Below are 16,843 nucleotides of genomic sequence, written 5' to 3' on the forward strand. Positions count from 1 at the left end.
GTGGTGTTTCTAATGTCCTATTAGAAGCATAAAACTAATTAGAGGAAAGGGGCACGTTCTGCAGAGCTCTAGGGTAGCAGAAATTTTGTACTTTGGATTTGGAATGTATGTGTGCTGGAGACTAAGAATTTAGGAAAGCAGGGAGGCAAGGTACAGGGAGGGGAGGAGAGTGAGCGTAAGGGAAATGCATAGGTAGTGCATTCCCCACCTTCATACTATTTATTTAAAAGGAATGGACAATCTGAAAGAGCAGATTGACCACCTATAAGAGTTTTATTTTTATTGCAATCTCAAGTGTAGATATTAGGGAAGGATTAAATGGCCAACCTAGAGGAAGCAAGAAGTAGAGAAGAAACCAAATAAGGAAACTCTGAGTTGGGAATGTGGATTTTGATGAGATAAAATACAAAGAGCTTTACAGTTCTGCAGAGTAGCAGGATATAGTCAATCTTCTGAGAAGAATTATGCTATGGTAAGAAAATGTAAACATTCCCTTAAAATGTCTCAGCAGTGACAATACTTTTAGGGTAGCCATTGTAGTCAAGTAGTTACTACTGGGGAAATGCCTCCTTCCAAGGTGTTTAGCAAAAGTCTTGGAAGAAATGTGACTTAAGAAACATGTGATTTTTTAAAAATAGATTTCTTTAGATATCTGAGATTTCTTTGAAGCAAAACCAAAATAAAGCGATAAACTTGTAAAAAAGCTATAAGAAGAAAAGTAAATTTTTGTAATACTTTTGCTGTGACAAGTTTTTGTTAGCATTGGCAAAGACTGAAATTAAATAAGACATTTAAATCCTCATATTTTGTATATTACATATAGTCACAAATAATTTAAAATTATTTATGTTTTAAGATATAACATTTTGATAAACAAATTTCAAGAAGCTCAATAGATGGGTTATAGATTTTATCTCAATAAGTATACTTGAATATCATTCTACATTTAATCCGTACTTTTTAAGGCATGAAAATAATTTTATATTTAATCATAGTAAAAATGATTTATAATTACATTGAAAAAAAGTACACAGCTGGAAGTACTCTTAATGATGTTGCCATGTTTATTTCTATAAATATTCTTACTGTAAAGTCATTTTCCTAATGATGGAACTTTTCTTGATAATTCATAGAAAACTTATGATCCCCACTTTCTAGCTTATGTTCTAGGTATTAGAAAATAGTTTATTTATATTAGGATTCAAGCAACTTCTGTGAAAGCTCTTTGAGGAATTCATTTTTACTTTAATATATGTTATGTTCCACATATTGATGTGCTATTTGAATTAGTACCACTCATTCTAAAAACGATTTAAGTTGGAATTTTAGATCTGAAGCAGCAATTGTCATCCTTCCCCCAGTTTTTTTTTTTTTTTTTTTTCACTTTCCATAGACTTAAAGCTGTGGGAATCTGTTGTAACTTACCTTGTACCTATGGAATTTTTCTGGTGGACTCTCTGAGTATAGTGGCTGAAAGTATAGTACTCCTTTTAATCCTTTCTGACAATCCCTTTGCTCATGCTATACTTTTCTAAGAGGGTGAACCTCTCTTTAGGGGACTTAAAGAATTTAAAATTTGCAAAATCATTTCTTATTTCTAATGATTCTTCCTAAAAAGTGGCATGTATCCATTGAGCTCTTTATATCCACATAAGTGCCTTTCTAGATTGATAAGAAAAGGCAACAATAAACTGGTGGTAGGGGTTGATTAAAGATGGGCTGTAGCATGTAGGTTAGTGTTTTTAAATGTGTAAGTTATAACCTGTTAATGGGTCTGAAAATCAGTTGAGGCTAGTTTTTGTTTGTTTGTTTTAATTTTGAATAGACTAGAATAGAAAATATATGAATGCATCCCAGATTAGTGTTGTAGGATTAATTTAGATTTCTGTATATTATAGCTGGGTGAAAAATAAATTCAATAAATACTATATATGTTGTGGTAATGAGTTTTAATTAGAAGAGTGGCTTAATCAGATTTTCATTATATGTATATGTGTGTATATATAAAATATGTATTACTTTACTTTGGCAGAAGTGGGGGAAATGGACTATGAATGTGATATGAGCAAAACTAGAGACAAGCAAATCAATTAATAAACTATTGTAATACTCCAGAGAAAGATGATAAAGTCTTGATCTATAGGAGTTAACAGAGTATGTCATAAGGAAACATTTCAAGAGTTGAGTAAGAGTCAAATGTGCAGTGCTTGATTGGCAATTGAGTATGGTTTGTAAGGAAAGAGTTTGGGGGAATATCATATTAATAGTTTGGGTGAGAAGCATAATTAAAGAATCAAACAAGGCCATGGTTAAGGTGGGCAGTGAGGAATTCATATTTTGATTGGAGGATTTCATGGTACCTGTGTGTTATCCAAGGGTATATCCAAGTTGGATATGTGAACCTGAAGGACTCAGTTAACTGGGAAAGTAAATGACATCAGCAAAGGATATATAGTTAGACAAAAAATATACCAGAGAGAGTCCTAGGTGAAACCAATGGGTAAGGAATAGGTAAAGGAAGAGGATCCCTCAACTCAACTGAGAAATAATGGTTAAAGAAGTGGGAGAATTAGAAGCCAAGGTAGTGGAGGGATACAAAGGGAATGCCCAAGAGTATTAAATGCAGCACAAAATCAATAACTTCAGAGATTAAAAATATCCTTTGGGTTTGGCCATATACAGGTAAATGGTGGCATTTATCATAGCAGTTTTAACTCATAAGTGCGTGGAAATACTCTAAAGCAGTGAGGAGGAACTGAGAAGTCAGGAAAAGGAGACGGTGCTGGTACACGCCTTTTTCAAAACACTTCACTGAGTAGGGAAAGAAATACAGAGTGGTAAGTAGAGAGACAGGAATTAGGGTGACTGTGCTTGTGTTACTTTTTTTGCAAGTCTAGATTGATGGATACACATGTCAATATAATATGTATTTTTTATAACTGTGTGTATAAACCATCCAAAGATTCTTTGTCAGTTATTATTAAAGTGTCACTCAGTCATATTTTAAGCATGCTATATAAGTTGTCATCACTTAATCAAAGTAATAAATATATAAAAAATATTAGTGAAGTTCCACAAATTGAGTTGTATGCCTGCTATTTGCCTCGTATAAGATGCATAGATAATAAATAAGATAGATACATTTCTGTCTTAAGAGTTCCCTCTCAAGTGGGGGCTGCAGTTATATCATCAAATAAATTATAATACTGTGTGATAAGTGCAACACTGAAAGTATGTTAAAAAAATAGAAAATGATTTATTCTTTTTGGGCTTGGTATGGTGAGGGAAAGATTTACAGATCCTGCAATAGTTAATATGAAATTTGAAGGATGAATAGTTCAGGAGGTAGGCAAGTTTGGTGTAGAGAGTTCCAGAAGGAGAGAACAGTTGTCTTGAGTCCAGAATATCAGGTTATGCTGGTATAATTTAAAGCATGTACTCATTGCTGGAGCCTATGAGAGTGTGTGTGTGAGTATGTGTTTGTGTGGGTGAGTGGGAGTCTATGTGTGTGAGGGGGAGGCGGTGAGTGTGGGTGTGGTATGTGAAAGAGAGAGAGAAAGGCGACAGGAAGTGATGTGTAAGAATCATAAGAATAGGATACTTGTCAAATTTGGAGAAAACACACAACACATGGTTTTACTTTTAATACTGTATTTTGAAATTGGACAGAATATTATGGGGTTTTGTGTTTTTCAAAGTGATCATGAATTTTTAAAAGTCTGAGAAACACTTGTCTACTCATCAGTCTCAGTCATGGGTGTTAGTGGGAATAAGTAGAGCTAGGAGATAGGGGAAATAGATTAGAGAAAGTTTTGCAGGTGGTATATAGTGATTTGTTAGATGTTATAATAAAGCAGAGCAGAGGAGAGGGGAGGGGAGGGGAAGGGAGAGGAGAGGAGAAGAGAGCTTAATCTCTTTAGCTCAAGAGATTAAGTGAATGTGATGAAATAAAAAAAGAATTAATTTAGGCACTAAATCAAATTTAGATTTTGCATTAGACTTGTGGATTAGTGGCCAATTGAAACATCCAGAAGACAGTTGCCTATCCATATCTCAAACTCAGGAGAGACTTAGTTGAGATAAACTAATTTATGAGCAATTACTTTATAATAAAAACCATTAAGACAAATGAAATGGCATAGGGAAAAGGTGTAGAGTTAGAAGGAAAGAATGTGAAAGGCAGTGTAGAGGGTGTCTCCAATACATAAACAAAGAGAAGAGAAATTCAGTAAATTATGTAAGAACAAACTTGTCCCAGTTTTCGGGAACTTTCTATGTTGTAGTACTGAAAGTCCCATATCCTGGGAACCTCCCTTAGTCCTGGGAAAACCAGGATAGTTGGCTGCACTAGAATTCGTAAAGCTCGCATTTGAAAGTAAAAATCCATTTTGAATTAATTTTGGTACATGGTGACAAATAGCAGTCCAGTTTCATTCTTTTGCACGTGGCTATCCAATTCTCCCAGCACCATTTATTGAAGAGGCTGTCTTTCCTCCATTGTATGTTTTTAGCTTCTTTGTCAAAAATTATCTGTCCATATTTACGTGGTTTTATTTCTGGGTTCTCAATTCTATTCCATTGGTCTATGTGTCTTGTTTTTCTGCCAATACCATGCTGTTTTGATTATTGTAGCCCTGTAGTACAAGCTAAAGTCGGGGAGTGTGATACCTCCAGCATTGTTCTTTTTTTTCTTAAGATTGCTTTGGCTATTCGGGGTCTTTTGTGGTTCCAAACAAATCTGATGATTTTTTGTTTCTATTTCTTTAAAAAATGCCATTGGGATTTTGATAGGGATTGCATTAAATCTATATATTGCTTTGGGTAATATGGCCATTTTAACTATGTTGATTCTTCCAATCCATGAGCACGGAATGTCTTTCCATTTCTTTGTGTCTTCTTCAATTTCTTTCAAAAATGTCTTATAGTTTTCAGCATATAGGCCTTTTACATCCTTGGTTAAGTTTATTCCTAGGTATTTTATTCTTTTTGCTGCAATTGTAAAAGGAATTGTTTTTTGTATTTCTTTTTCTGAGATTTCATTGTTAGTATATAGGAATGCAATGGACTTCTGTACGTTGATTTTGTAGCCAGCGACTTTACTGTATTCATTGATTGTTTCTAATAGCTTTTTGATGGAGTCTTTAGGGTTTTCTATATATAGTATCATGTCATCTGCAAAGAGTGATAATTTAACTTCTTCATTCCCAATTTGGATGCCTTTTATTTCTTTCTCTTGCCTGATTGCTCTGGCAAGGACTTCCAACACTATGTTGAAAAGCAGAGGTGATAGGGGACAGCCCTGTCATGTTCCTGAACGTAGAGCAAAGGGCTTCAGTTTTTCACCATTAATTATGAGATTAGCTGAGGGCTTGTCATATATGGCCTTTATTATGTTAAGGTATTTTCCTTCTATAATTCAAAATGGATCAAAGACTTAAGCATAAGACCTGACACAATAAACTGCATAGAAGAAAACATAGGTACTAAACTTATGGACCTTGGGTTCAAAGAGCATTTTATGAATTTGACTCCAAAAGCAATGGTAGTGAAAGCTAAAATAAACGAATGGGACTATACGAAACTTAAAAGCTTCTGCACAGCAAAAGAAACCATCAACAAAATAAAGAGGCCACCAACTGAATAGGAGAAGATTTTTGCAAACAGTGCCTCCGATAAGGGGCTAATATCCAAAATATACAAGGAACTCATGCAACTCAACAACAAGAAGACAAACAACCCAATTGAAAAATGGGCAGAGGACCTGCAGAGACATTTCTCCAAAGAGGACACACAAATGGCAAATAGACATATGAAAAAATGCTCAACATCACTAATCATCAGAGAAATGCAAATAAAAACCACAATGAGATATCACCTCACCCCAGTCAGAATGGCTATCATCAACAAGACAAATAGTAACAAGTGTTGGAGAGGCTGTGGAGAAAAAGGAACCCTCATACACTGTTGGTGGGAATGCAGACTGGTGCAGCCGTTATGGAAGGCAGTGTGGAGGTTCCTCAAAAAATTACGAATAGAATTACCATATGACCCAGCAATCCCTCTCCTGGGTATCTACCCAAAAAATCTGAAAACATTTATACATAAAGACACGTGTGCTCCAATGTTCATTGCAGCTTTGTTTACGGTGGCCAAGACATGGAAACAACCAAAATGTCCTTCGATAGATGAATGGATAAAGAAGTTGTGGTATATATACACAATGGAATACTATTCAGCAGTAAGAAAAGATGCTATAGGAACATTTGTGACAACATGGATGGATCTTGAGAGTGTAATGCTGAGCGAAATAAGTCAGACAGAAAAAGCAGAGAACCATGTGATTTCACTGATATGTGGTATATAAACCAAAAACAGCAAAAGAACAAGACAAACAAATGAGAAACAAAACCTCACAGATACAGACAATAGTTTAGTGGTTACCAGAGGGTAAGGGGGGTGGGGGGTGGGAGATGAGGGTAAGGGGGATCAAATATATGGTGATGGAAGGAGAACTGACTCTGGGTGGTGAACACACAATGGGATTTATAGATGATGTAATACAGAATTGTACACCTGAAATCCATGTAATTTTACTAACAATTGTCACCCCAATAAATTAATAAAAAAAAAAAGAAATTAAAAATCCAGAAAAAGACTATATAGCCAAGGATGAACTATGCTTAGACAAATAACTTTTGTATTACTGTGGAACGTGACATTATTATGAAAAAATTGAATCCATAGATCATCGTTCAGTTTTGTCTTTTTTTGTTTTGCTTTGTTTTTTGTTGGTGCTTGCCTGCTTTTAAAAATTAAGATATAATTCACGTACCATGCATACAATTCACCTTTTTTAAAGAGTACAAGTTAGTGGTTTTCACAAAATTGTGCAACCATCACCACTGTGTAATTTCAGAACATTTTGATCACCCCTAAAAAGAAACCTAATATCCATTTGCTGCCATTCCCATGTTCTCCTCAAAACCCAGCTCCTACCAGCTATTAATGTACTTTCTGTCACTATGGATTTGCCTATTCTGAACATTTAATATAAATGGAATCGTACAATAATTACTACTGATGTCTGGTTTTAACCATTTAGTATAATATTTTCTATAATAAGATTCATCCATGTTGTAGCATGTTCAGTACCTCATTCCTTTTATTGCTGAATAATATTCCATTATATACATATACTGCTTTTTTTGTTTGTTTATCCATCCATTATTTAATTAGCATTTGGGTTCTTTCCAATTTTTTATGCTATGATATATAAAGCTGCATTTAACATTTATGTACACATTTTTGAGTGGACATATGTTCTCAGTTATCTTGAGTATAAACCTAGGAATAAAATTGCTGGGTCATATGGTAACTGTATGTTTACATATTTTAGGAACTGTCAAACTGTAATTCAAAGCAGCTGCTCCATTTTGCATTCCTACCAGCAATGTAAGAGGATCCAATTTTTCTGCATCCATGACAACACTTTTTGTCAGTCATTTTTTATAGCTGTCCTTGTGGGTGTGAAGTGTATGGATGGTTATCTTATTGTGATTTTCATTTGTATTTCTCTAATGAATAATGATGTTGAGCATGTTTTCATGTGCTCATTGGCTATTTGTATTGCTTCTTTGGAGAAGTATTAATCAAACCTTTTGTTCATTTTTAATTAGGTTATCTGTCTTTTTATTGTTGAGTTGTAGGAATTCTTTATATATAATGGATACTATATCCTTGTCAGATAAAATGTTTTTTCCATTTAGTGATTGTCATTTTATTTTCTTGATAGTATCTGGAGGAAACACAAGTTTTGTTTTTTTTAATTTTGATGAAGTCCCATTGATCTCTTTTTCCTTTGGTTGATTCCTTGTGGTTTTGGTGTTATACCTATAAAACTGTTGCCAAATCCAACGTCATAAAGATTTGCTCCTAGGTTTTCTTCTAATAGTTTTGTAGTTTTAGCTCTCATAGTTAGGTCTTTGATCCATGTTGTTACTTTTTATATATGGTGTGATGTAGGGATCCAGTTTCATTCTTTTGCATGAGGCTATCCAATTGTCAAAAAGTGGTGAGAACAGACATACATGTCTTGCTCCTAATCATGAGGGAAAGATTTCAGTCTTTCCACATTAAATATGTTATCAGTTGTGGGTTTTTAGTAGATGTTCTTTATAAGGTTTAGGAAGTTTCCCTTCTATTTTTAGTATGTTGAGTATTCATGTCATGAAAGGGTATTGGATTTTCTCAAATGCTTTTTCTGTATCTATTGAGATGATGATGCGTTTTTTGTCCTTTATTCTATCAGTATGGTGTGCTGCTTTAATTGATTTTCATTTATTGAACCAATCTTGCATTCCTGGGCTAAATCCCACTTAGTTATCCATTTTATCTCTTGCATTATTTGATATGCTAGTATTTTTGTGTGTATATTTATAAGAGATATTGGTCTATAGTTTTCCTATGATGTCTTTTTCTGATTTTAGTATCAGGGTAATACTAGCCTCATAGAATGAATTTGGAAATATTCCCTACTATTTAGGAAAAGTTTGTAAAAAATAAATTGTAAATTTTTCTTCAAATGTTTGGTAGAATTCACAATTGGAGCCATCAGCTATTCTTTGTGGGAAGGTTTTTTTTATTATTTAAGTTCTGTCTTGTTTGAACATTTGTAACAGTTCTATATGAATGTTTATGTATGTTTAGGTAAGTGTATAATACGAAATTCCCACATCCTCTGAAAAACTTACATTCAAAAGTGAGTTGTATGTGACTCTTCCACCATTCATGATTTAGGATTATTGACACCTTTGATTTCTAATTCCTAGAAAATAAATAACGCTGTGTGTGTGTGTGTGTGTGTGTGTGTGTGTGTGTGTGTATGTGTGTTGGTATGTATGACCAATTTCATCATATAAAAATTATCAATATAACTTCAGAGTTAGGGTTCAGTATAGGCAAAGAGCCAATCAGAAAAAGTATCTAACAGACCTTGTACAAGTTCTTTGTTACTATTGATATTTTTGGTTTGGGTTGCTCTGATTACCTTCAAAATATTGAAAAACTTGTTTTGATATCGTGTTTATGGTTATATATTTTTCTTTTGTTAGCTGTTTGTAAGTCCTGTAATTGATTATCAATTTCAGTAATTTAACAAAACATGAAGTTAGGTTCCAGGTGAAAACTCAAATTATTTAGTCTCAGGATTTTACTGTGCCATTCTGTCTTGTCCTATCTACTTCCTCTTTCTAGAAATTATCTTTCTGTGCAGTGGTAATTGGCATTCTGGACTGGATCATTGAGTACCATCTGCATCGAGGTTTTTGACATGGGCTTCTGTGTCACACATACTATTCTTTTTCCTTTCTTCACAGCTTCAGATGAGTCAGCTTTGAATTGACAGGGAGGCTGCATCCAAATTTTTATTTTAATAGACATACTTTTTCAGATCTCTAGGGCATGATGTTTTTCAGCAACAACAATCTTTGTACACATTTAATTATATAACACAGGGACTCCCTAGGACTAACATATATGGGACAAGAATGAATTTAATCCTGTAAATGTGGTAACCTAATTTTAAAATTGCCGACCTTGAGAATCAAAAATGTAACTGAGAAAAATATATACTAATATATTTATTTTTCCATGGCAATATGGGAAATATACATGTATCTTTATACTTGAAAGTATGGTTTCTCATTTGAAAATTACATACTTAACATCAAAATTATATCTTACACTAGGTAAAAGATTAGACAAAAGAGTTCTTTGACGTTGTAAACAGTTGGATAGAAGCCCTTATCATTATTTCATGATGCCTTTAAGCTCTGCGTACCAGACATGATCTTTAGGCTCTGCGTAATAATGCCCAGAACTCCATGTCTTGCTCTATTAGTGATGGCAGATGATCCATGAATAACAGAGAAAACTGGGCAACCCACTGGCAGACTGTTACCACCCCAGATACACTTCCGTCATGAATACAATGATTCCTCTCAAAAGCCTGGGAGAGGCTCTATGAATGCTGGAATCCAGTCTGTTTTAACTTGTTTTGTTTTTTTCTTGATCTTGCCCCTCTACCCATCTTGAGCCACATGGTGTGCTCTCCTCCTGATGTTTTACAGATTTTTATACTTAGTCTTGTCCTAATTCTCCTGATTTCTGGTCTCAGTGCATGTGTGGTCTACTCCTTCAGCGGAAACCTGTTAAATCAGCTTTGGATGAGAAGGCAGCATTGAAGAGAGGGGAAGTGAACTTCTTCAGCTGGTGGAAAAGTGTGCAATAGGGGAAGCAGTTTACTGCTTGCTTTGCAATGAGTCAGGCTGTTCATTCTCCCTTCAACAAGTATTTATTTAGTCTGTACAGTAGTGCCCCTCATCCATGAGTTCACTTTCTTTGGTTTCATTTACCTGCTGTTAACCACATTCCAAAAATATTAAATGAAAATTACCAGAAATAAACAATTCACAAGTTTTAGATGGCATGTTGTACTGAATGGCATGATGAAATCATATGCTATCCTGCTCCGTCCAGTTTGGAGAGATTCATCCCTTTGTCCAGCGTATCCTAGCTGTGTATGCTATCTGCACATTAGTCACTTAGTAGCCATCTTGGTTATCAGATTGACTGTCATGGTACCACAATGTTTGTGTTCAAATAACTCTTCTCTTGCTTATTAATGGCTCCAGTGTATAAGAGTAGTGATGCTGGCAATTCAGATATGCCAAAGAGAAGCTATAAAGTGCTTCCTTTAAGTGAAAAGGTGAAATTGGAAAAAAAACCACAAAACCTCTATACTGTCGTTGCTAAGATCTACGGTAAGAACAAATCTTGTATCTGTGAAATTGCGAAGAAGTAAAAAGACATTTCTCCTAGTTTTGCTGTTACTCTTCAGATTCCAAAAGTTATGGCCACAATGTGTGATGAGTGCTTCGTTAAAATGGAAAAGGCATTAAATTTGTGGGTGGAAGACATGAGCAGAAAATATGTTCTGATTGATAGCAATGTGTTACATCAGAGAATATTGAAACTATATGAAGACTACAGCAAGGGATCTGCTGAAATGAGTGACACCAAGCCATTTGCAAGTAAGGGATAATTACACATTAATAAAATAGGTTTGGACTGAAAAATGTAAAAATGACTGGAGAGATTGTGTCTGCCAGTGAAGAAGCTGTTACCACATTTCCAGCAGAGTTGAAGAAGTTGATAGAGTTCAGTACTATCTACGGTTTGGGCATCCATTGAAGCTCCTGGAACCTATCCCTTATGGATGAGGGGGTGGGGGTGGGGGCTACTGTACTGTGTGCAGAGCCCAATGCCAGGCACTGGCTATGATGATGAACAAAGCAGATCCTTGTCCTGGTAGAATTTAGAGTATGGGAGATCATCTAACCAACCAACAAACATAGATGCTAAAACTGTTCACTTTTAACAAGGGCCCAAACTGACTGCAGTGATAGCAAACTATACATGGGAAACTGTTTATAGAGCATGGTCCAGTAAGGCTCTAAGAGAAGGTGACATTTAAGGAGAAATTTAAAAGATGAAAAGTCAGCCTTGTGAGAGCCATCAGAAGGGGATTCCAGGCAGAAAGGACGGTGTGTGCCGTGGTCCTTAATGGAAAACCAGTATAGCATGTTTGGGGAACCAAAAGAAGGCTAGAGAAAAGTGAGGAGGAGGACAGCAATGGATGAGACTGATGAGATAAACAAGGGTTCCATCTTAGAGGGCTTTGGATTTTATGTATGGCCATTTAGAAGTCCTTGAAGCAATTCAAAGAAGGGAAAACCATGATCCCATGTAGTACGGCAAATGGTATAGGAAAAACATAATGGTGGTTTGGACTCTGCTGGTTGCAGTAGACATGGAGCAAGTGGAAGGTGGTCATGAGGTTTTGGAAGCAATTAAAGAGAGGAACTTCTGCTGTATAATGAAGGGAAGAGGCTCCAAGTCATGTGTGTACATCTAATATGCTTAAACGTCTTCTGTTCATTGAACAGGTAATGTGTAGGTACATATTTTCTCATAAAATCTTAAGCATCTTATTATGTACACAAATGTATCTTCAGTGACACACAAGTGAAAATTTTAGAAATCTCAATTGTATTACTTTAGGTAAATTTGTACAGAACTTCAAATATTGAAGGAAAATATTATGAGAAGTAAAATTCAGTAAAAACTGAAACTATTAGATTTTGCCATTTAAAATAAAACTTTTGTGATTTTCTTTCACTCCGATATTCCACTGAGATAGAAGATTTAATTATTTTGTAAGTATTTAAATACACTAGAGGAAATAAATACTTAAAAAGATATATTAGACAAAAATATTGTTTCTTTTTGAAAGATACCTCATTTACTGAGTAAAATTCAACAAGGAAGAAATGAAACATGTTTTCTTATGCAAAGGCTCTTTTAGCTATATATTTTATTATGAAGGCATTATTCAGAGACAAGCAGCCTCTTCTGTACTGTTTTTAGGCACATGTTTATATCAAAATTATGATGTTTTATTTTTTAAGTTAAAAATGTTTTTCATCCAACAATAACAGGTGTTGTTTAATGTCACAACCAATAGTTTTATTACTACTACCTATAGTAGGGATTATATTGAGCAGGTGGTATTAGAAAGATAAAAGATCTGGTGGGAGATGAAGGTAAAAGGGATCAAATATATGGTGATGGAAGGAGAACTGACTCTTGGTGGTGCACACAGATTGTGATATATGGATTATATATTACAGAATTGTACACCTGAAACCTATGTAACTTTACTAACAATTGTCACCCCAATAAACTTTAATTAAAATAAATGAACAAATAAATAAATAAAATCCAACTGAAATGTATACAATTTTGTCTCTTAAAATTAAATTAGTACACCCAGTAACTTGAAATAGATAACACTAGGAATGCTGACATTTCCAATTCATGGTTATAATTAGGAAGTGACAGAATTCTTAAAAATTGTGTGGCTTTTATAGTCTTCATTTTCTTTATATGTATTTTTGGTTTGTGTAAATCATTATATGCCAATTCACAAATCTTACAAAGCCCGTATTTCTGCTGTAACTATTTCAAGACAATATTGTGTTTGTCTCTGTCTGAATGCTCAAAGAAGAAAGTGTCTTCTTTACGTTCTTGAGTACTAAAATAATTTAGTTCTGTAAGAGTAGAGCTGTAGTAATTTTATATGTACGTTATGTCTTGTGGAACTTGACTAGTTATTAGTTACTTTAACCAAGTATCCCTTGTTGACAAAACTAGGTCCTCTGTTCATGGTACTCTGAACAGCTCCCATGACATTGGAGGACCTTATCTCTTGTTTATTGTCTGTGTCTTTTGTTCCTATGAATTGAAGATATTTTAGCCAAATGCGATTTTCTCCCCTCCTGTGCAGAGCATCTGACTTGAATTCTGTTCTTTATTATCTTGTTGATTCTATCAGGAAGCCTAAAAGTCACTTTTACCTTAATCCTGGAACCAACCCTAAGCAACCAGCTCAATAGTTCTCTTGAGCCAATTTTAAGACACATAATATTTGTCCACAGGAACAAAGTACTATTTTTAAAAAGATATCCTGAAGAAACTAAGGTTGTACAATCCCAAGCAGATTTTTGATTGAGTTCATTTCATGACAGCTTTACATCAAGCCACGTGATGTAGGCCACAACTGAGCTTCGATGATGTAAACACTTGGCCTGCATGTGGAAGACCATTTATTTGGTGATGTGCACACTTGGCCTGCATATGGAAGACCAGACGTGAACCTTGGTAGTGACTTGTTCAGGGTCATTCAGCAGGGAAGGGGCAAATCTAGGTCTAGAATCCAGGTATCTGGATTTGTAGTACAGGATGAATTCAAAATATGAATTCAAAATATGCAAAATATGAATTCAAAATATGAATTCAAAATATGCAAAATATTATCAAGAAGAAGAAGAATTTTGCCATTCTCCAGGGAGCAATGGGTAAACCCAAGCTTTAAGGTTTAAACCGTTTACTTTTAGTCCTTGCTCTGGTACTCACTTGCTGAGTGACATTGGCCTAGGTGTTTCACCTTCCTAAATCTTAGTTTTCTCATCTGGAATAGAGGAAGAATATTATTTCATTGGGAATTTTTGAGGATGAAAGGAGAGAAAGTACGTGAGAGAGTTGTATATATTCGCAGGTACTATAAAATATTATTCACATACACTGCTAAAGTAGCAGTGAATAATCTCATGTCATTCATCATTTCATCCATTTAACAGATATTTACCAAGTTCTGAACAGTGTGTTTTTACTGGCACAATTTGAAAAGCATATTTTTTGGCCAATCCAGTCAAAATATATAGCTGCATCTTTTCTTGTCTGTTACTGTTTCTTATTGAAAGGAGTAGTGTAAAAAGGCACCGGGGCACTTTCAAAAAAGGATACACCCCACCTCATATTACCCCATCATATATTAAATGCTCTATACTTTGCATAAAGTGGGAGGACAGGAAATGTATATTTGGAAAATTTCCCCAAGCTCTCCTGATTTAAAACCACTGGTATATACCACTGAGATGCTTAGTAAAAATGAAGATTAGCTGGGGTGACTGATAATTTCATAAATCAAAATTAATGTCAATGTCCCTGAAATGAGCTTCTCTTCCAAAATTCATGTAAGAATGGTTGCAAAGGGAAATAAATATTGGCAATATTATTATTAGAAAGTCGCCATGCCTTGGGTGCCCAATCTGGTTACTCTGAATCACTGCTATTTCCTCTGCTCTTCTATAGAGTCTTTTGTCCAAGATGAGAACAGTCAGCCTGTGCCAAAAAAAAATACATGGTTGTGCAAAAACAGGAAGCTTATAGCCAAAGGAGAATCCGTACCCACTGGCTACTTCTGCACTGGTATTATAAAGAAGATGTTAAATTAAAAGAAAAGGTTATGCCCACGACCTTGGGTAATCTATATAGAGACTCAATGTTTATTTAGTAAAAATTGTCTTCAGTAGATAAATGAATGCACTGATCTATTATGCATATAACAGATATGAAACATTGTGACTATGTCTAGGATATCTTTAGTGATTTTAAATAGCATCACTAGTAATATGTAATTTGGGTCATTGAGTAGACAATTTCTGAACATGATATACTGAAGCAGACTTTTCAAGTCTTACTTAACTCTGGGTAATATTAAATAAGATTTACGTTATTTTCAAATGACCCATATATGTAGCATATATTTTGACATTCATTCATTCATTCATTCATTTATTTTACTTATTTATTCAACAAATATTTGAGACTTACAAAACATTTAAGAAGATACAGCTTAGTTAAGCTGACAGACAAGTAAACAGATAAGTACAACAAGGTATGATGATAAAGCTATGAAAGAACTTACAGATTGTCATAAAAGCACAGAGAAATCTAATTCAAAATTGGAGATCAGGAAAACTTGTTAGAGCCGATGATATGTGGCATTTTATGATATTTATGTTAACAATTGTATGCTATCTGATATTTTTCTGTAATTCTTTAAAAAATATTTATTGAGCACCAGCTATATTCCAAATACTGTACTACCTTAGAGAATGAGGGAAGGAATTCCCCTCTCTCCCAAATAATGTTAGGAATAGAATCCACCTTCAAGTAGTTCATAATTTAATTTATTGAAGGATGGATGGATGGATGAGTGGGTGGGTGGATTGGATAAGGTGGTGGCTATGTAGGTATAAAAGATACTTTACAATACAAAAAGTTGACAAATGTGAAGTGAATTACTTAAAAAAATATATATGGAATTTCCTCAAAGGGGGATAATAGGCATATAAATAATTGTGGCAGAGGTGGTCTGGAGTCAGGAAATGCTACAGGCGGATAAGGACTTTAGCTTTCCTTCAAGAATGAGTTGTAATTAAATAGAAACGACGGATTAGGGCATCCCTGACAGAAAATGACAGGCGGATAAGTTCAGAGTGAGAATGAAGCAATCAGGCAAAAGGAGCATTGAATATGTAATCTGGTTTGAGAAGTGTATTTGGCAAAATACTAGTTGGGAAATATAAACCTATAAAGGAAGGTTGGGGCCAGTTTATAAATATCCTTGAAATCCAGGCTCAGGAAACTGGTTTTACTCTGAAGGAAGATGTGAAATATCTGAACAGGGCGCTATCTAGTTGAAAGCAATGTTTCAGGATGATGAATTTTTCAGAAGTATGGATGATGGATGATAATAGGGTATTCCTGGAGTGCAAGAGACCAATTAGCAGGTGACTAAAATAGACCAGACATAGTTAATAATAGTATGGCTAATGATAGTGGTTACAGATAAATAGATGAGAGAAGCATCTGGAAAGAGAAAGCAGGCTTTGGTGACAAGTGAATACAGCAAAGGAAGGAACAACGAAGAGGAAAGACAAAAATAAATAAATGAATCGTTAGAACCTAGGAATTACCTTAGGAAAGTTAATGAAACAATAAGGAAATGGAAAAGACATGGCTATAGGGAATTCTATTGCCTAAAATACATACTTTTTTTCTGATGCCTTAGGGAGATCCATAGGGAAGAAGAGTGGCACAATTAAGAGAACTGTTTCATTTTGGAGCATCAAAAAAGAAAAGAACACACATCTAAATTTTTAAAACCTCTCACCAACTTTCATTACACATAAAGTTTGGGCAGCAGAGTATGTAGGTTTTGTTCTTCACAGTGCTCTATCAACTGTGGTAACAACAATAATTGCAATTACGAGGTGTGATCAAAAGATACGGTGAATGTTTAAATAAAAAAATGTATTACGGTAAAAGACACATTGCCATTAAGCCCCCTCAAAATACTCAACTTGCTTCGCGCATA

At 34.7% G+C, this 16,843-nt stretch overlaps 1 protein-coding gene across 30 annotated transcripts in view; it reads left to right on the plus strand.

Annotated features, from left to right (window-relative positions):
• The window catches only part of RIMS1 (regulating synaptic membrane exocytosis 1), a 446,831-nt gene that overhangs the window by 78,218 nt on the left and 351,770 nt on the right, over positions 1-16,843 (plus strand). The window lies entirely within an intron of this gene.

This window comes from Rhinolophus sinicus, linkage group LG05, assembly GCF_036562045.2.
Source record: "Rhinolophus sinicus isolate RSC01 linkage group LG05, ASM3656204v1, whole genome shotgun sequence".
In the NCBI taxonomy this organism is placed as follows: Eukaryota; Metazoa; Chordata; class Mammalia; order Chiroptera; family Rhinolophidae; genus Rhinolophus; species Rhinolophus sinicus.